At 35.8% G+C, this 22,777-nt stretch overlaps 1 non-coding gene across 1 annotated transcript; it reads left to right on the forward strand.

The window, feature by feature from the left end:
• Positions 1 to 20,771: 20,771 nt before the first annotated feature.
• On the forward strand, positions 20,772 to 20,897 carry LOC116561655. Its single transcript, XR_004273542.1, has one exon. It is a non-coding gene; the product is annotated as a U4atac minor spliceosomal RNA (small nuclear RNA).
• Positions 20,898 to 22,777: the final 1,880 nt, after the last annotated feature.

Consider the following 22,777-nt stretch of genomic DNA (forward strand, 5'->3'; position numbering starts at 1 on the left):
TTGTATGCTTCAGGCTGTTCTAGGAAAGTACTTTATCTGGGCCAATCAGAAACCAGGAAAACACACACATTTGTTCTGGACATTTGTAACACTGGGAAAATCTGAGTTAATTCAATCTTCTTTTAAAAATCTAAAGTGAATGTTGTTTTCTCCACTTTACAGAGGAAGAAAATAAGATTTGAACTCATATGTTTCACAGTGATATTAATCACACTCTCTGGATAAAAGATTTTCTGATGAGAAAAGGAAGAAAATCATGAATGACTTAACAACATAATTTTTTACCTGTAACCAGCCAAGACTTTAAATTTTAGATATCAGATGTGTGTTAGATTGTAAGTGACCTTGGTAATCATCATGTTCAACTTTCGGCCCTAGTCAAGACTCTGTTTCTACATCTTCATTGATGGATGCTTCCATTGTTACTTGAAAACCTATGCTAAGAAGAAACATTCTTTATCAAAAGGAAATTCATTCAATTTTAAATTACTTAGATATTCATAAAGATTTCTTAAGAGTAAACTAAAAAACGTTAATGCAAGCCGTTCATTCCATTTTAATTTTTACAGAAAACATGACCTTGTTATTTCTTTTCACCTGATCATTCCTCCTGTCATACAGTAGAAACTTCCAAATGCATTTCTAGTTCACTCCCCGACTACATTAGTCACTAGAAATAAAATTGGAATAGAAGTTAATAACTTTGATACATGTATCAAATGTAGTTTGGAAATCTTAATAGTTGTAACTACCACTAAATCTATATTAAGTTTCAGCAATAAGCCAGAAGATTCGTCAAAGTCTTTTATTAGTAGAAACAATTTTAACAACATTCCTACAATTTTCTGTAGGAAAAATTCTACAAAAAATTACCTATACTACAAGCCTGATATATGAATCAAAGTTTGCATCTAGATAGATCGTTAAAAATAGTTGACTACACAATAACAGAAAGAAAAGAAGAAAGGAGGGGAGGAAAAAGGAAATATAAAGGTTATCTTCAAAGTTGGAAAACTGTATATTTTTAAAAGAACAGATAGTCATAATATTTAATGATCTTAATATACAAATACTTCTTCCATATCAGTGAAAAGATAGAAAAACAGACAAAGATATGTGGCAAGCGGCCTCTAAGATGGCATCTAATATCCCATCTTCTGTTATTCATGCCCTTATATGATCCTTTCCCCTTGAGTATGAACTTTATAAGATCACTGCCTTCTAATGAATAAAATATAGAAAAAGTGATAGATGTCACTGCCAAAATTAGATTAAAAATTTTGCCTTGAGCACATTCTCTTACTGTCTCTCTCACCCTTGAGGAAGGCAGCTATTATGTCATGTGTACCTCCGTGGCAATACACAGATAGCAAACAACTGAGGCCTGACAACAACCAACAACCACATGAGTGAGCTTGGGAGCAGATTTCCTCCCTTAACAGTTGAATCTTCAGATTAGACAGTAGCCTTCATGAACACTTAACTGCAACCTCATGAGAAATCTTGAGCTAAAACACCCAGATAAGCTGTGCCCAGAATTTTGACCCACAGAAACACAGAGATAATAAAGGTTTAAGTTGCTGAATTTGGGAATAATTTGTTACACAGCAGTAGGTAAGTAATACAGGATTATAATTATAATTAATACCACTATTACAGTTGATAAACAAAAAGAGGTAATTTATGGAAAAATATTGTTACCCAAGGTATATAAAACCATCTTTAACTTCATTAGGAATTTGATAAACAGAAATTGAAACAGTAATGACCACTTTTACAGCTCAAATTGAAATATAGAATAGTTTAAAATCTGTATTTACTGAGTTTCTAAAAGAAATAGTGTTTATACTCATGTTTGTTTCTCAGTATAAGTTTTAGATATTTAAGAATTGAAAATTTTGATTTATTGAATGTCTAAAGGGAAGAGGACATGACACATATAAACATGTGTGTCCTCTCCCCTTGAGACGCACATACATTCATGCATATCTGCATATTTGTGTTGAGGGTTGAGTAGGTCTTGCAATAGAAATATGCTATGTCTCATAAAAATAACTCAGAAATGTTTCAAGTTGTTCTTTTTATACTGTACATTACTTTAGGTCCTGTCTGTTTCATGTGGCAGCCAGGATTCAAAAATTAAAAGATTTGGGTTCAAGCTTCATCTCTATCATGAAGTTTATGAGCTTATAAGTAATTTTTTTTTCCAGAGCCTTAGTGCCTTTTCTCTATAAACTGAACAAAGTATCCACAGCTTTCTGTACAAGGTAGTAAAAATTATTGAGATAATGTATGGGAAAAATGCATTGTAAATAACGAAACCTCATTGTAAGCAACTCATTGTAAATGAGCAAAGTGATACGTACTTATAAAGTCTTATTGTCTTGTAAGTTCTCATTCCCCAAAGTATTTGTGGCTCTAGGGTAAAACCATAATCCGTGTAACCTCCACTGAGTTCTGACACTAGTCAATTACAGCTCTTGTTTCTATTTCTGAGTGAGCAGAGAACCCTGAAATTCATTAAAGCTTAAAGGTATGTGGCCACAGAATCCTATTTCTACACAAAATGCCTCATCCTATATGGTTCACACTTCAGATTTTCCTAGAGATAAATGTATTTATGTCAGTAATTTATAATTTTTAAATAATATATATTTGATCTTCACCATAACTCTGTTAAAAGCAAGCATTATCGTTTTTATTTGACAAGTGAAGTAATTAAGGGAATAAGTGAGTTCTCTAATGTTACACTCCCAGTGCTAGAACTCAACAATTCTGAATTCTCAGGCAGTACTCTTTGATGTGCGTTTTTTATTTTTATTTTTTGGCAATAGTACTTACAATTTTGAATAATTGAAGACAACTTTATGTCCAAAAATCAGGGTGTTAGGTAAATAATGGTACATCAATAAAGTAGTATATTGTATAGCCATCCAAAGTGATAATAAAGAATGATACAGGCAATTGCAGGTTAGGTACATTTGTGTGTATTTTATGATAATTGTAACTATTTCTCCAGGTAAACAGCTGCAGGTCAAAAGGAATATGAAATCTAAAATAAAGTACTACTATAATATTTTTACTTTTTTGTTCCTTTTTTCCCATTTCCCAGAATTATAATAACTTTAATATTTATACCCATAAATTTCCAAATTAGATGTTTTTCCAAAAATGCCTATTCTGGGCTCACTTTAAATTTTAGTAAACCATCTATCTATTCCACCTGTGCTTTGGCATTTAGAGAGAAAATGCTTTGCAAAAGAATCTTTGTGAGAAATATTTATCCAAGACAGCACAGTTCCCAGTTAAATGATCTGAAATTAGCCTTCTGAGAAAACATGTATGAAGATGTCACATTAGAGGGGAAATGTTCTTTTTATGGTTAATCAAGTTGTTTCAATAGCTGAACTCAATACAGATTTCGATGAAGAAATCGAAAATCTTGTTCTTAAACATCTATTATTATTTTTTTTAACTTCACCATCTACTCTTCTTAAAGGTCTATATTTTCTCTACAAAGGTTATTCCATTCACAGGTAGATATACTTCTGAATATGTCTAACCAGGAGATTTCTTTTCTTCTTTCCACCTTTGCTATCCTCTCCACTCAGAGTGGTGTTTCCCTGCCTAAAATTTCACAGTTAACAGTATAAATAGACATTAACCTTAAAATGGGGTTGGCTGGTGCAATAGAATTCTAATCTATAAAAAAAAAAAAAAAAAAAAAGGCTTTTGGGTGAGTGAGGAGGGATGCAGGGATTCCACCTGCAGTCCATCTTTGAGATGTTCATTTAGTTGCATTTCCTTGGCTTTTAAAACATCTACACGAGTAGTGATAAGCAAAAATAAGGAAAACCCACCATAGACAGCTTTACGTGCCCTTGAAAGGGATATTACTTGATTTTGCAGCTCATATAACTGATAGAAAGGAATACTTTGTTTTTTTAATTAAAATTTTAAAAATAAAGTACGTCCTTTAAAAATGTCTGCATATAAATTGTTCACCCAATATAAAAAGTTCATTTGATTTCAGTTACCATATGGAAAAGGACAGATAATTGCCACTGTCTGTGTCAACCTTCTAAAGAGCTTTCCCAAATCATTAAGTATTCAGAAAATTTATTCAGCCTGCAAAATTTTCCTTAACGGGACTCACACTTACTAAAGCCACTCCCTGACCATTTTTGCCCACTCCTAGAGCCCTCTATATTATTAAGTAAAAGCCTAGCAACCATTTCCCTGCAAAGATAATAATATTTTTTTCCTCACTAACAAAAATTTTCATCAAAATCAAAATGAAGGATATTGGAAAGCTGTCTAAGAGAATGTTAAATTTCCTTCAGGACTATATCAAGATGATATTAAAATAGCCACCCATTTAATATTATCTTCATTTGGTACTATCCATGCCATGTAACTGATTTTGTACAGATTTCTTCAGAGATGATAATTTGCTTTGGTGTCATGCCAATATAGTGCATGTTTAACATCAGATTATTTTAAAGTTCTATTTACCACTGCTATGCTTTGTCTACGAGGTCTAAAATTTATTTTTCATGCTTAAGCCATAGAGAGAACATACTAGGAAGAAGTCATCAATAAATAACTAAAGAAACAAATAGCTTCCCATATTGCCTGATGTGCTCTTTCGTCTCCATTCTGACATCCCACACTGACTAGAGAGTTTCTGCAGTGGTAGGCCTTGTCTGTAGGGTTAGCTGCTCTCTATTTTGTATTTGTTATGCTGGGGGGTGGTTCTCATCCTGGGAATTTCATGTAGTTTCCTCCTCTGGCAATATTACTATACTGAAGCCAACAAACATCTATTGTTAAAATCAGAAGTTGCACACTTCAATTCAGTGCCAGGAGTTATTCAGAAAGACAATTCTTTCCTAATACTGGTACCCTCATTTGTATTTCCCACATCAATTTTGTAATTAAACGAAGCCAGGAAATACTGGAATTCCTCTTACTGCAAATTATACTTTAAAAACAACCAGGACACATCCCAGTGGCTTCAACACTGCCCTGGGTTCAGTTGTCACTGTGTGCAGTTTTATCCTCCAACATTCTCTGCCAAGTAGACTCCTGCTGGGGCTCGACTGAGTCCTCTGGGTATCTGTGTGAGCAGCAACATTTAAAATTCACACTCTGTACTCCTCAGCATTGGCCATTGCTGGAGACTCTGTTTTCAGACCAGAGAACGCAGCACACTAGAATAATGGAACATTTTCTCCTCCTTCTGAACTGAAAATGAAATCTGAAAGGAACTTTGTTTCTTATTTTCCAGTGAGATTTTATAAACAGGTCATTTCTAAGAATTCTTAGCAATGCCTTTAATTGGAGGCAAAACTCTGACTACAAAGCCGAATTTCTGAGGTGCTGCTAAGAAACAGAGTCACAGACCATTCTAGTGCAGTGTTTTGGGTAATTTCTGAGATGAGGGGGATGATAGTGGGAGTGACAGTGATAATGGAAGTCAAAGTATTTATTGATTTTTTTCTGGAGGTAGCAGATAAGCAAAGTGAGCGGCTCCATTTAACATATGGTCAGAATTCCCTCTATAAATAATTTTCAGGGAGAACCAACACATTCTATGCTTTCTCTTTGTAAGCCAGTCTATTTTGAAGTAGGAAGTTTTCTTAGTCACTTTCTATAATAGTTGTGCAGCATCTTAGAAAATAATTTCTAGATCTAATACCATACAGGAAGCATAGTTACAGACGGTTGAGAATGAAGTGTCCAGAGTTTTCTAAAGATGATAAACCAAAGGCTGTGGCATTCTTGGTGGAAAATTTCATTGAATAAATTCCCATTTGAAAGGTAGTTCAATATGAATGTCTCTCAATTGTATGTCAGAAGTCCCACTTGTTAAATTTTGCTGAAAACCAAAACATCCGGGATATTCAAATGTGGAAATATTATCTACCATGGAGTTTGAGCTCTAGAAAAGTTTTGCTTCAATCTGTTTCGTGTTTGTGTGTACTCATTTTTCATTAAAAGTGAAAGCAAGTGCCCTGAGCTAACAATTATAGACTGGCAGTTTTTCAATTCCTGGAAACAAAGGCACAATATAAGACAGAGATAAACAGAAAGACAAATAAAGATGTGTTGGGCAGTATTATGCTATGTTGCTTTCTCTTTAATAATGGAGTGGCAAAGGCAGGTATGTAGATTATAATCTAGCTGGTCCCCAAAAGAAAGAAAGATGGCCTGTGAGAATGATGTATAGAGTGGGAAATCTAGTCCTAGCTTTAATTTCTTATGTGTATATGACTCTTTACATGCAATGAATTTTTATTTAAGCCATTGATATTGTAACCAGATTAGCTGCAATTTAGGTTCTTGGCCTCCCCAACTCTGAAGAATGGGAAAGGGGGCCTCAGTGTTGCTGTGAGTGTTACAGCTCGGATAGAACTCATGGACCCGAAGAGTGTGCAGTAGTGCAGTTTATTAGGTAGGGCGAAAGGACATTTTGCTTCCACGCCATGGAAGGGGACCCGGAGAGGGTGCGGCTGCAGGCTTTGGCAGCTGGAGATCATACCCCTGAGTTATTGCCTCCCCATTCTTGTTCTCATCCAATAAGAGGGGTTTTTTCAATCTTTCTCTAGATATAATTGATCTCTGAATCTTTTACCAGATTGGTTACTATTTTAAAACCCTGAGTCAGAGGCAGGAAAAGTTCCTGCCCTCAAACAAAGCTCCTAAGAGCCAGAGGCGGGAAAACTGGAAACAAACCCTAACCTGCCGAGGCGGGAAAAGTCCTGCACTGCAAACAAAGCCCTAGCCGGCCAGAGGCAGTGAAAGTCCTGCATTTGAAATAAAACCCCTAGCCACCCAGGAAGTTCCTCTAACACAGTCCCTCAGTATGGTTTGGTGGTTGTGTCGCCACCCAAATCTCATCTTGAATTTTAGTTCTCACAATCTCCAAGTGTTATAGGAGGGACCTAGTGGGAGGCAATTGAATCATGGGAACAGTTACCTTCATGCTGTTCTTGTGATAGTGAGTGAGTTCTCACAAGATCTGATGATTTTGTAAGGGACTTCTGCTTCACTCTCATTCTTCTCCTTCCTGCTGCCATGTGAAGAAGGATGTGTTTGCTTCCCGTTCCACCATGATTATAAGTTTCCTGAGGCCTACCCAGCCCTGTAGAACTGTAAGTCAATTAACCCTCTTTCCTTTATGAATTACCCAGTCTCAGGTATGTCTTCATTAGCAGGGTGAGAACAGACTAGTACAGCCATTATCTCACCTTCAGTATTGAATCTAATGTAATTTCTGCTTACTGGCGGTAGGAAGCATCAGCAGTCTACAACATTTTGTGGCATGAATAGAAGCAGAGATTTCCCTAATTGCTTCAGCTCATTTAACCTGAAAGTTTCAAACACTTCAGCCCAACAACACAACTATATGCCACGCTCCTTAAATACAATAAAACTGAACAGCTGGGGTTAAAAACTTAACTCTTTAAGCCTGGGCTTTCAATGGTTTCTTAGTGTTTAAGTTAGCCTTAACCTGAAACAGTCAAATCAAATCCAAATTACTGATTTAAAAAAATTTATCAACAGAATGGAAAATCTCAGCGGTGGCAATCCTAGTTTGGGGAGGGGGAAAGGAAAGCACTTTCCATACGAAGACATAAAGAATCATAAGCAAATTTCTAAAAATCCTACAGTAAAGACATTGCTTACATATATCAATATATATTACTCATAAAATTAGTCATGTGTTATACAAAATGCTGTTCTGAGAATATTCTCCAGTAAGCTTGATCAAGAACATTAAATATGAAAATAAGGAAAAAATCATTTAACATTGTTGAAAAGTAATTAAAAATATATTCCACCATATGTTTCTCTGTCATTAGTTCACTTCAGAAAAACAAATTCCTAAAGCATTTATTAGCCCCCATCATTTTTAAAAGAGGCCTAACGTTCACATATGGCACTAATGCCATTTAGATCAAATGAATCAGCTCTGAAGAGAATTTCAGGAAATTTATTTGTCTGAATTCAAGGAATCATATGAAATGACTTAATGTGGTTATCCTTTCCACTTTTATAAGAAAAATTGTTGGTAAGTTTCATTTCCACATATGGCTCATTCAGACTATACTGGTTGAAGGTCATTGTTAATGGGCTGAATTTGGGTCTCCCCAAAATTCAAACTTCCTAACACTCAATGTGATGGTATCTAGAGGTGGGGTCTTGGGGAGGTGATTAGTACTAAATGAATCATGTGAATGGGGCCCCATGATAGGGTTTGTGTCCTTAAGAGAAAGACACGAAAGCTCCTTTTCTCGGTCCTGTATGAGAATATAATGAGAAGTCAACAGTCTCCAACCCAGAAAAGAGCCCTCACCAAGAACCCAACCATGCTGAGACCGTGATCTGAAACTTCTCTTATCCAGAACTATAAGAAATAAATGTCTGTTGTTGAAGCTGCCAGTCTACAGTCATTTTTTAATGGCAGCCAAGCTGAATAAGATAGTCATTTAGAAGGTAGCACAATCTAGAGCACTCCTTTAATGATGTGAAATATGGAGTTCTTCATTTAATCAAAAATAGTTAATTAAACATACAGTTTTCACTTAAAATTCTGGATTGTTGCCTTATGGGGATGATCATTTCAGGAAAATATTCAACATGATTTTTGAATTCATGGAAAATATTCAAAAGAGGTATACTTCTTTAAGTAACAATGAAGCTTCACACTTGCAGAAGATAATGTTTGCCAAATAAATCACTTAATCAGAGAAAATATGAAATGAGGGATTGTTTTACAAATAACATAATATAAAACTTTCTTTTTTTAATAATTTCAATTTTATTTTGTATTCAGGGGGTATATTTGCAGGTTTGTTATCTGGGTATATTGCATATTGCTGAGATTTGGTGTACAGATCTTGTCATCCAAGGAGTAAGTATAATACCCAATAGGTTGTTTTGCAACCCACATCATCCTCCCTCCCTTCTCCGTATAGAATTCACCAGCGTCTATTATTCCCATCTTTATATCCACATGTACTCAATGTTTAGCTCCCACTTATAAGTGAGGACATGTGATATTTGGCTTTCTGTTCCTGCCTTAATTTGCTTAGGATAATGGCCTCCAGCTACATCCTTGTTGCCACAAAGAACATGACTTTGTTCTTTTTTATGGCTGCATGATATTCCATGGTATGTATGTGTACCACATTTTCTTGATCCAATCTACAGTTGATGGACACTTAAATTGATTCCATGTCTTTACTATTATGAATAGCATAGCAATGAACATAAGAGTGCATGTTTCTTTTTGGTAGAATTATTTATTTTCTTTTGGGTATATACCTAGTAAGGGGATTGCTGCATTGAATGGTAGCTCTGTTATAAGTTTTTTGAGAAATCTCCAAACTGCTTTCCACAGTGACTGAACTAATTTGCATTCCCACCAGCAGTGTATAAGCCTTTCCTTTTCTTCACAACCTCCGCAGCATTTGTGATGCTTTCACTTTTTAATAATAGTCATTCTGACTGGTGTAAGGTGGTATCTCACTATGGTTTTGATTTGCTCTTCTCTGATAATTAGTGATGATAAGCATTTTTTATATGTTTGTTGGTCACTTGCATGTCTTCTTTCGAGACATGTCTGTTCACGTCCTTTGCCCATTTTAAAACTTTCTGAACAGATGTAACATCTCCCATATTGTAAGGATCAATATTTCATAATTAGAGAGCCTGTGCCATATTCTTTTGATGGCATTTTGGCTTTCACATTGCTGTAGCTTTAATGGGCTCTTGTCTAATTTGCCTTCTGTTCCTAAGATTGATTCCTGGAATTAGGTTCCAAGAAGATACAGTCCAAATTCTGATCCTGCATGTATTCTGATCATGTATTAGGCTGTCGCATCAATAAACATGACAGAGAAGGGGAAATGTCTTTTATTGAGACATGGGCAGAATGATCACTTCAAACCAAGAGTACATACAAATAAAGAATTAAAAATATAAAAGTATGTACATGTAGTAAATTAGTGAAAACCCTAATATAGATGAATGCTGTTTTGGATATAAAATATTAAAGCACAATTTTTTAACTACAATTATTTTTTGTAAATGACAAAAGTTTAAAAAAAGAAGGTAACTCTATATCTTTATCTTTAAAGGTTTTTCTTCTTAGAGTCTTATTTTCCAAGGTTCTAAACAAGAAAATTAAACAGTTGGTACCATTGTGCAAAGAACAAGACCTTGGTCCTCCTAGTGAATTCTAGCTCACAGCTTGGCACATAGTTTGGGATGGAGTTCAGCATTCCTTACCCCCCTCACCAGGGAAGTTTTTTTAATGTTTTATTTTGTATTCTGTTGATTTTTTTTCAATACACAACTCTATGCAACAGTGTTGAAAGAATGGACAGATGGATAAATGTATGATAGAGAGATATACATAGATGGATATGGCATATAGGTGAATGGGTATATATGTATCTTTTAAGGGAGGAAGTTTTCAAGAGAGAAATAAAAAAGAGAAAATATTTGTTATGTAATTTTTTTGTAGAAAAAAATGCCAAATGATGGTGGCCTTTCTGGAAGTCAGATCATCAACCGTAAACCTTAATTATCCATGTAGGGATCAGCACCGCTAATTCCCCAATTGCCCTGACTTACAATTTTCTCACACTCAACATCAGCAAGATGGCTGGGAATAAAGCTAGAGAAATAAAGGACTGAGTGGCCCTACTTCCAGGTATGTCTGAAATCTCACCCTTTCTTATTACTTCCACCATTAATCACACCAATCCAAGTCACCAAGGCCACTTCCCTCCAGTGCTGCAGAAGGCTTTTTGTTTTTCTCTGTTCCCCTTGGTATTTCACTACATTTTATACTCAACCTAACAGCCAAATTATCCATTTAAAACACAAAATATATTGTCAGTTTCTGGTCAGTGCTTCCATGTCCCCCAATAGCCTCCTACTACATCTAGAATAAAATCTAAAATGTTTAATTGTGGTTTCTCAGGTCCACCATGGTCTGGCTACGGGGTACATCTTCATATCATACAGGTATTGCCTCTTCCTTGTTCTCTCTGACCTAGCCTCACAAGCCTATTGGCTGTGTCTGTTATATAACCAGCACAATGCAGGGCCTTTTCACATAGCCTGAGTTTGGCCTGAGATGCTTTCCTTCCTCTGAGGTAGTGTTTGTCCAGACACTTTCTCATTCCACTCTCTGACTCCGCTCAGGTCTTTGCTCAAACATCACTTCCTCATAACACCTTATTTAATTCATCTGTCTAAAATAGATATGCTTACTCTTTCCATGCTTTATTTTTTCCAGCATATGTTTTATATTATGGTATCGGGTTTTTTTTCTCCTTCAATAAAATATGATTTTCATAAGGAAACAGAATCCCATCTGTTGTCTTATACACTGATCAGCTAGAAACATGTCTTGTTCATAAGGATTACAAATTCATGAATGAAAATGGCATTATTAAATAAAACACAAGAGCCTCTTATTAATTTCTACAGTACAGAATATATTATTCTCCCATTGAAAGAGGCATTATACTCTAAGTAGCTTATAAAATATATTGGATAAAGAAATGACAAAAGCCTATTTTTTAGAAAAATATTGTGAGCATCTAACATAATTTTTCACTCATTTTATGGGATAGAGGTACAATAGGAATATGAATTTGAGTATATATGGGAGCATCTCATTCCAATGAAAATTGTTTTGATCTCATGTAAGCTCCAGTTGATATTTGTTTGCCAACTGAAGAAAAAAATTAAAATGGAGACAAAATTTTTAAAAATCTGAGAAAATAAAAGAACAGGTATCAACCAAAAAGTTCAATTGAATTTATCCAGCAGTCTGAATAGAGTCAAAAAGAAATTATCTTTTTATTCAAGCCCCACTTATAATGAGCACTGTTGAAACATCTTATCCTTACCATATTCATGTCTCATATATGAATTAAACTACAGAAATGTCCCCTGCAATAAAGTTTTCATTCTAGTCAGCTATGGGGAAAAACAGGTTTTTCTTAATGTCTCTGGATAATTTTAATAGAAACCAAATGAGAAATAATACTACTGAACATCCATTTTTCTCCAGCCATGTCCAGTTTATAGATAATTCTATATTTCATCAAAGATATTATAAGAATCTGGGAGTTGGTATTCAACCCCTTTCTTCAGCATTCTATTATTGACTTCTTCCTCTCTCTCCAGCGCTGTACATTTAATAAAAAAATTATTTATTGAATATGAAAGTTGGTTGTGACCTTAAAATGATACGATCTACAAAAGAACAATTAACTTTGAACTCAAAGTGAAATGCACAGTAATGTTTCTGACTGTATCCCCGAGCTTCTTCATTTCTGTATTAGTCAGGGTACTACTAGTCTATGCTACACTGGATCTATAAATTACTTTTGGCAGTGTGGCCATTTTCATGATATTGATTCTCCCTAACCATGAGCATGGAATGTGTTTCCATTTGTTTGTGTCCTCTCTGAGCACTGGTTTGTAGTTCTCCTTGAAGAGGTCCTTGACGTTCATTCTTAGTTGTATTCCTAGGTATTTTATTCTCTTTGTAGCAATTGTGAATGGAGCTTCACTCATGATTTGGCTTTCTGTCTGTTACTGGTGTATAGGAAGGCTTGTGATTTTTGCACATCAATTTTGTATCCTGAGACTTTACCGAAGTTGCTTATCAGCTTAAGGAAATTTTGGGCTGAGATGATGGTGTCTTCTGAATATACAATCATGTTGTCTGCAAAGAGAGACAATTTGACTTCCCCTTTTCCTAACTGAATATGCTTTATTTATTTTTCTTGCCTGATTGCCCTGGACAGAACTTCCAATACTACATTGAAAAGGAGTGATGAGAGAGGGGTCATCCTTGTCTTATGCTGGTTTTCAAAGGGAATGCTTCCAGGTTTTGCCCATTCGGTGTGATATTGGCTGTGGGTTTGTCATAAATAGCTCTTGTTATTTTGAGATACTTTTCATCAATATCTAGTTTGTGGAGAGTTTCTAGCATAAAGGGCTGTTGAATGTTGTCAAAGGTCTTATCTGCATCTATTGAGATAATCATGTGGGTTTTTTTCTTTTGTTCTGTTTATGTGATGGATTATGTTTATTGATTTGTGTATGTCGAACCACCCTTGCATCCCAGGGATAAAGCTGACTTGATCATGATGGATAAGATTTTTGATGTGCTGTTGGATTCGGTTTGCCAGTATTTTATTGAGGATTTTTGCCCTGATGTTCATCAGGGGTATTGGCCTGAAATTTTGTTGTTTAGTTGTGTCTCTGCCAGGTTTTGGTAGTAGGATGATGTTGGCCTCATAAAGTGAGTTAGGGAGGAGTCCCTCTTTTTCTAATGTTTGAAGTCGTTTCAGACAGAATGGTTACAACTCCTTTTTCTACTTCTGATACAATTCAGCTGTGAGAGTGGTCCTGGACTTTTTTTGGTTGGTAGGCTATTAATTGCTGCCTCAATTTCAGAACTTGTTATTGGTCTATTCAGGGATTCAACTTCTTTCTGGTTTAATCTTGGAAGGCTGTAAATGTCCAGGAATTTATCCATTTCTTCTAGATTTTCTGGTTTATTTGCATAGAGGTGTTTACATTATTTTCTGATGGTAGTTTACATTTCTGTTGGATTGGTGGTGATATCCCATTTATTATTTTTTATTGCATCTATTTGATTCTTCACTCTTTTCTACTTTATTAGTCTGGCTAGTGGATTATTTTGTTGATCTTTCAAAAAACCAGCTCCCGTATTCATTGATTTTTTTTTGAAGGGTTTTTTGTGTCTCTATCTCTTTCAATTCTGCTCTGATCTTAGTGATTTCTTGCCTTCTGCTAGCTTTTGAATTTGTTTGTTCTTGTTTTTCTAGTTCTTTTAATTGTGACGTTAGGGTGTTGATTTTAGATATTTCCTGCTTTCTCTTGTGAGTACGTAGTGCTATAAATTTCCCTCTATACACTGCTTTAAATGTGTCCCAGAGATTCTGGTACATTGTGTCTTCATTCTCATTGGTTTCAAAGAATGTCTTTATTTCTACCTTCATTTCATTACTTATCCAGTAGTCATTCAGGAGCAGGTTGTTCAATTTCTATGTAGTGCAGTTTTGAGTGAGTTTCTTAATCCTGAGTTCTAATTTGATCACACTATGGTCTGAGAAACTGTTTGTTATGATTTCCATTCTTTTGTATTTGCTGAGGAGTGTTTTACTTCCAATTATGTGGTCAGTTTTAGAATAAGTGTTACATGGTGCTGAGAAAAATGTATATTCTGATGATTTGGGGTGCAGAGTTCTGTAGACAGCTATTGGATCCCCTTGATCTGAGTTCAAGTCCTGGATATCCTTGTTAATTTTCTGTCTCATTAATCTAATATTGACAGTGGGATGTTAAAGTCTCCCACTATTATTGTGTGGGAATCTAAGTCTCTTTGTAGGTCTCTAAGAACTTGCTTTATGAATCCTGGTGCTCCTGTATTGGGTGAATATATATTTAGGATCATTAGCTCTTCTTGTTGCATTGATACTTTACCATTATGTAATGTCCTTCTTTGTCTCTTTTGATCTTTTTGGTTTAAAGTCTGTTTTATCAGAGACTAGGACTGCAACCCCTGCTTTTTCTTTTTCTTTTCATCTTCTTGGTAAATATTCTTCCATCCCTTTGAGTCTATGTGTCTTTGCACGTGAGATGGGTCTCCTAAATACAGCACACGGATGGGTCTTGACTCTTTACACAATTTGCCAGTCTGTGTCTCTTAATTGGGGCATTTAGCCCATTTACATTTAAGGCTAATATTGTTATGTGTGAATCTGATCCTGTGATTATGATGATTGCTGGTTATTTTGCCCATTAGTTGATGCAGTTTCTTCATAGTGTCAATGGTCTTTACAATTGGGTATTTTTTGCAGTGGCTGGTACCAGTTGTTCCTTTCCATGTTTAGTGCCTCCTTCAGGAGATCCTGTAAGGCAGGCCTGGTGGTAACAAAATCTTTCAGCATTTCCTTGTCCATAAAGGATTTTATTTCTCCTTCTCTTATGAAGCTTAGTTTGACTGGATATGAAATTCTGGGTTGAAAATTCTTTTCTTTAAGAATGTGAATATTGGCCCCCACCCCTCTTCTGGCTTGTAGGGTTTCTGCTGAGAGATCTGTTAGTCTGATGGGCTTCTCTTTGTGGGTAAGCCAACTTTTCTGGCCACCCTTAGCATTTTTGCTATCATTTCAACCCTGGTGAATCTAATAATTGTGTGTCTTGGGGTTGCTCTTCTCGAGGAGTATCTTTGTGGTGTTTTCTGTATTTCCTGAATTTGAATGTTGGTCTGCCTTGCTAGGTTGAGGAAGTTCTCCTGGATAATATCCTGAAGAGTGTTTTCCAACTTGGTATCATTCTCCCCAACACTTTCAGGTACACGGATCAAATGTAGATTAAGTCTTTTCACATAATCCTGTATTTCTTGGAGCCTTGTTCTTTTCATGCTTTTGTCTCTAATCGTATCTTCTCACTTTACTTCATTGAGTTGATCTTCAATATCTGATATCCTTTCTTCTGCTTGATCAATTCCATTACTGAAACTTGTGTATGCTTCATGAAGTTATTGTGTGTGTTTTTCAGCTCCATCAGGTCATTTATGTTCTTCTCTATATTCGTTATTCTAGTGAGCAATTCATCTAACCTATTTTCAAGGTTCTTAGCTTCCTTGAATTGGGTTAGAACATGTTCCTTTAGCTCAGAGAAGTTTATTATTACCCACCTTCTGATGCCTGCTTCTGTCAATTCGTCAAACTCATTCTCCATCCAGTTTTGTTCCCTTGCTGGTGATGAGTCGTGATCCCTTGGAGGAGAAGAAGCATTCTGGTTTTTGGAATTTTCAACCTTTTTGCCCTGGTTTCTTCCCATCTTCATGGATTTATCTACCTTTGGTCTTTGAAGTTGGTGACCTTTGGTTGGGGTCTCTGAGTGGATGTCCTTTTTATTGCTGTTGAAACTATTTCTTTCTGTTTGTTAGTTTTCCTTCTAAGAGTCAGGCCCCTTTGCTGCAGGTCTGCCAGAGTTTGGTAGAGGTCCGCTCCAGACCTTACTTGCCGTGAATAACCAGCAGGGGCTGTAGAACAGCAAAGATATTTACCTGTTTCTTCCTCTGGTAGCTTTGTCCCAGAAGTTTACCTACCAGATGCCAGCCACAGCTCTCCTGTATGAGTTGTCTGTTGGTCCCTACTGGGAGATGTCTCCCAGTCAGGAAACACAAGGGTCAGAGAGCAGCTTGAGGTGGCAGTCTGTCCCTTATCAGAGCTCGAACATTGTGCTGGGAGATCCTCTGCTGTATTCAGTGCTGCCAGGTAGGGATGAATGTGTAAGTCTGCTGAAGCTATACCCACAACCACCCCTTTTCCCAGGCTGTCCCAGGAAGGTGGGGTCTTTATCTGTAATTCCCTGACAGGCTGCTACCTTTGTTCAGAGATGCCCTGCCCAGTGTGGATGGAATCTAGTGACACAGTCTTCCTGTAGAGGACTTGCTGAGTTGCCATGGGCTCTGCTCAATTCGAACTTCCCAGGGACTTTGTTTACACTGTGATGTTAAAACCGCCTACTTGAGCCTCAGCAATGGTGGATACCCCTTCCCCCACTGAGCTTGAACATCCCAGGTAAAGCTCAGGCTTCTGTAAAGGCTGGGAGAATTTCAAGCCAGTGAATCTTAGCTTGCTGGTCTTCATGGGGTTGGAACCCACTAAGTCAGATAGGTTGGCTCCCCGGCTTCAGCCATCTTCCAGGGGAGTGAACGGTTCTGTCTCACTGGCATTCCAGGTGCCATTGGGCTATGAAAAAGAAAAACTACTGTGGCTAGCTCGGTGTCTTCCCAAATGGCCACCCAGTTTTGTGTTGGAAACCCAGGGCCCTGGTGTTATAGGCACTGGAGGGAATCTCTCGGTCTGTGAGTTGTGAAGACCATGGAAAAAGCACAGTATCTGGGCCAGAGTGCAGGGAACAGTCCCTAATGGCATCCCTTGGCTAGGAGAGGGAGTTCCCCAGCCCATTGCGCTTCACCAGTTGGGGACACCCCACCCTGCTTTGGCTCAACCTCCTTGGCCTGCATCCACTGTCCAACCAGTCCAAATGATATGAGCCAGGTGCCTCAGTTGGAAATACAGAGATCACTGCCTTCTGCATCAATCTTGCTGGGAGCTGTGCACCGGAGCTGTTCCTATTCAGCCATCTTTCCAGCCTGTGTATGTCTTTCTTTTAGCCTATTAGCCTCTGGTGGTTTGCCAATAAGCCTTGGCTGTCTTTACTTATAATTGAATAACTATGAAGTCAGCCTCTGTCTTCACATGGCCTTCCCCCTCCATTTGTATCTCAAATCCCCTTCCATTTTTCTATTATGCATGTGTGAGTGTGTGTGTGTGTGTGTGTGTGTGTGTGTGTGTGTGTGTGTAGTGTGTGTGGGTTTACTGCACAGATCATCTCAGCATCTATTAGCTGTTCTTCCTATTGCTCTCTCTCTCCTCCAATCTGCCCCTACCACAGGTGTCCAGTGTGTGTTGTTTCCCCCTACATATGTCTACATTTTCTCATCCTTCAGCCCTCACTTATAAGTGAGAACATATGGTGTCTGGTTTTCTGTTCATGTGTTAGTTTGCTGATGATGATGGCTTCCAACTCCATCCACATAGCTACAAAAGAACTGATAGTCTACCTTTTCATGGCTGCATCATATTCTATGGTACATATGTACCACTTTCTTTATCCATTCTATCATTGATAGGCATTTAAGTTGATTCCATTACTGCTCTATTGTAAATAGTGCTGCAATGAACATACATGTGCATGTATTTTTATAATAGAATGATTTATGGCCCTTTGGGTATATACACAGTAATGGCATTGCTGGGTCAAACATCAAACATTTATACTATATATATTATATCGTATGTTATATATTATATATATATACATATATATGATGATCTCCTGAGATCCCTAACTTAATTATACCTACATAGACCTTACTTTAAAATGAGATCACATCCATAGATGTAACAATGAGGAGTTGGACATAGCTTTAGGGGACACTATTCAACTTATTACAGTGATACACATAGCTTCCACTTCCATCCCATCAGTGCCAAGTTAACTTCAAAGGAGGTAGAAAGTCTTTTCATGTGCCCAACAAAGACAGAAGAATTGAACACAATGAACACTAATAATATTTTCCAAAACTACTAGTGCACAACTGAGAGAATGTGGAGTAGTGTTGGCTCAGTAGTGACTCTGATGTGTCTTAGAAGGGAAAGTTGAAAGATAAGAATTAGGAAAGAGACAAAGTTGGCAATAGTCAAAAATGGAGTAATCATTATGAGTACCTATTTCATACATTTTTGTTAGAATCGTGCCTTTAATTCTGCTATTTATGCTGATATAGTTCTAATACAGTAGGTAAGAAAAATCAGACTGGTCAAATATTGTTTTCACAGTTTCTTGTTATTTGCTGTAATGGATTGAATTGTGTTTCCTCAATATTCATATGTTGAAGTATTCACCCTCAATGTGACTATACTTATAGATAGGGCCTTTATGGAGGTGATTAATAATGAACAAGTTTATAAAGGTAGAAATCTAATCTAATAAGACTGGTGTCCTTAAGGAGCAGAAAAGACATGAGAACAGTCTCCTCTATGTGCATGTGTGCAGGTACAGAAAACAAATCATGTGAAGACAAGAAGAAGATACCATCTGCAAGCCATGGAGAAAGGCCTCATCAGAAACCAATCCGGCAGAAACCCATATCTTGGACTTCCAGTCACCAACGTTGTAAAAAAAAAAATTAATTTCTATTTGTCAAGCCACCCAGTCTGTGGTATTTGGTTATGGCAGCCCAAGCCAACTAATACGGGTACCTTTATATTACACACTGCATCGCCCCATAAAAATTTTTAAAATGTAGCTTAGCTGAAGTTCTGTAATAAATCCTACAAATTTCGTATGTCTCAACTTACTCAAACATTACTCAAGTGGTTATTTTTGCTCTGAGTGCTTATTTTATATACACACACATTTTTCCCAAAGCATATATATATATATAACATTTTGTTTTCATAGGTTACTTTCAAAGATCCAATGTTTAAATTTAACTTTTATACATTTCCTTACTTGCAAGTGGATTTTTCACAAATCTTATTTTTTTAACTTTACTGATGTATGATTGGAATGCAATAAATCACTTTAAGTGTGTGGCCTTTGGTCAGTGTTGGATATAGATACTTTATGAAACAATAGCCACAATAAAGAAAATAGGCATTTCCATTATCCCCCATAATTTGTTACCATTTATAATCCATTCATCCCTATAAACCCATCTTTAGGCAACTACTAATCTGCTTGTTATCACTATAGATTAGTTTGCCTTTATATAAATTTAAGTGAAAACAATCGTACACTGTGAACTCTTTGTTGTCTAGCTTCCATCCCTCAGCATCATATAACGGCATACAGAAAACAGAAACATATTACTTAATTTAAAAAAATACCAAAATTACTCATGAGAAAGCCCAGATATCAGAATTATCAGACTTTGAAACAACTGTCTTAAATATGCTCAAAAGCTAAAGAGAAACATGAACAAGGAATGAAACAAAATAAGAAAAAGATTTATGAATGAAATGACAATATCAATGAAAACAAAATAGAAACTTTTTAAAAAATAAGTAAATGGAAATTCTAGAGCTTAATGGTATAATTATTCAAATAAAAATTCATTTGCACGTTAAAAGTTACTGTGGTATCATCTCACCCCAGTTAAAATGCTTTTATCCAAAAGATAGGCAACAACAAATGCTGGCAGAAATGTGGAGAAAAGGGAATGCTCATACACCGTTGAGGGGAATGTAAATTGGTACAATCACTACGTTAAGGTTCCTCAGAAAACTAAAAAGAGAGCTACCGTATGATCCAACCATCCCACCACTAGCTATATGTCACAAAAAAGGAGATCTGTATCAAAAAGATACATGCACTCCTGTATTTATTGCACCACTATTCACAATTGCCAATATATAGAAGCTACGTAAGTGTCCATCAGTGGAAATGGATAAAGAAAATTTGACACATATACACAATTGAATATTATTCAGCCATAAAATAATGAAATTCTGTCATTTGCAACAACATGGATGGAACTGGAGGACATTAAGTGAAATAAATCAGTCACAGAAAGACAAATGTTACATGTCATCATCTGTAGGAGCTAAAAAACAAACTTATAGAGCTAGACAATAGAATGACAGTTGCCAATAACCAAGAAGGGTAGCAGGGTGGGGGAATAAAGTAGGAATGGTTAATGGGTATAAAAATACCATTAGATAGAATGAATAAGCACCAGTATTCAGTTCCACAGTAGAGTGAGTATAGTTAATAATAATTTATCATATGTTTAGAAGTACCCAAAAGAATAGAATTGGAATGTGCCTAACACAAAAAAATAATAAAGGCTTGAGGTGATAGACTCCAATTACCCTGATGTCATCATTATATGCTGTCTGTATCAAAACATTATAGGTGCCCCAATAAATATATTCCACCATTCTGTTGTATATAATAGTTAAGCATAAATATTTTTTAAAAAATTTTAAAAAACAGTTGGCAAAAAAAAACAAATTATAAATATTAAAGTGGAGATAAATAATGGAAATGCAATAAAGAGAATCAATGACACGAAGTGTTTATTCATTGAAAACATCAACAAAATTGACACAAACTTAACCATCCTTTTCTTGGGGCTGCGCTACTGTCTAATGAGCGCATAGTGAGGGCAGTACTGCTAACACCTAAACAACACACTTGCATCAACTAAAGCTTTGCTTTACATTGGTGCAAGTTTCGGAAAAAATGAAAATCCTTTTTAATTAAAAAAAAAATTGTAAATAAAAATAACAAAAAAATTGACACAAACTTTTAGCTAGATTGACAAAGAAAGAAAATATAAATAAATACAACTAGTAATGAATATGTAGACTAAGTTCATATAACCCACAGCCTGCAGGCCACATGCAGACCAGAACAGCTTTGAATGCAGCCCAACACAAATTCATAAACTGTCTTAAACCATTATGAGGTGATTTTTTTTTGCATTTTTTAGCTCATTACCTATTGTTAGTGTTAGTGCATTTTATATGTGACACAAGACAACTCTTCTTCCAATGTGGCACAAGGAAGTCAAAGGATTGGACATTCTGTGTAGTGATTACTACAGATCTTACAGAAATAAGAGAGATTAAAAGACTATATTAAGAACAACTGTTTAAAATAAATTACATAACAAATAAATGACAAATTTCTAGAAACTTGCAAATAATCTTAATAACTCAAGAATAGAAAATCTCAATAGACTTGTGACAGTAAAGAGATCAAATTACTAATCAAAAACCTCCCAACAAAGAGAAGTCCAGGACCAGATGGCATCCCTGGTAAATTCTACCAAACATTTAAAGAAAAATTAACCCAATGCTTGTCAAATATTTTCAAAAGAATAGAAGAGTAAATACTTTCTAACTCATTTTATAGACCAACATTTTCTTGATATCAAATTCACATAAAGACATCATAAAAAACAAAAATTATAAACCAATATTTTACACTAATATTCCTTATGAATATAGATGCAAAATTCCTTAAAAATGAATTCAGTGGCATAGTAAAACAATTAAACATACAGACCAAGTTGGGATTTATCACAGAAATGCAAGGGTGGCACAGATAAGAAAATTACATCACTAGAAAAAGGGGAAAAAAACCCTCATGATCTTCTCAATTGATGCAGAAAAATCTTTTGGCCAAAATCAAACACAATTTCATGATTTAAAAAACAATTCAGAAAAGTGGGAATAGTCACCTTGAGGATGCAGATAGTCATCTACATGTCATCTCCAGGAGACAAAGGTGTTGAAATTTTGGTAAAGATTTGGTTGAACATGTAGATCTGCTCAACCAAATCCTTACCAAAATTTCAACACCTTTGTTTTGTAGAAAAAGCCAGTCTTCAAATTCATGTGTAATCTCAAGAAGTCCCAAATAGCCAAAACAACCTTACGAAAGAATAGAAAAGTGGGGAACCAAAACTTCCTAATTTCAAAACTTACTGCCAACCACACTATCAAAACAGTGTGGAACTCACATAAGAATATACATATGAACTAATGTAATAGGATTGGAATTGTAGAAATAAACTCGTATCTATACCAACTGATTTTTTACAAGGAATGAAATCCATTCACTGGGAGTAGCCTCCTCAACAGATTCTACTGGAATAAATGAGTTTCCACATGCAAAAGAAAGAAGTTGGATCCCTACTTCACATCCTATACAGAAATCAACTCAAAATGGATTAACAGCCTAAATTTGAGAGCTAAAATAATATAACTCTTAGAATAAAACAGTAAGCATAAGTCTTAATTACCCATGACATGGAAATAGACCCTTAGATATAATATCAAAAGCATGAGCAGCAAAAGAAAAATAGATAAATGGGATTAATTTAATTTTTAAAATTAAAATTTGTGTGCATTAAAGAACATTATCAAGAAAACAAAAAGACAACCTGCCAAATGGGAAAATTATTTGCTAATCATGTATCTGAGGATGGTCTAGTATGAAGAATATATTAAGTACTCCTACAGCTCAACAAGAAGAATCCAGTTAAAAATTGGGCAAATGACCAGAATAGACATTTCTCCAAAGACATACAAATGGACACTAAACACAGAAGAAA

Source organism: Sapajus apella, unplaced genomic scaffold (assembly GCF_009761245.1).
Source record: "Sapajus apella isolate SASKATOON/1434 unplaced genomic scaffold, GSC_monkey_1.0 scaffold29, whole genome shotgun sequence".
Taxonomy (NCBI): Eukaryota; Metazoa; Chordata; class Mammalia; order Primates; family Cebidae; genus Sapajus; species Sapajus apella.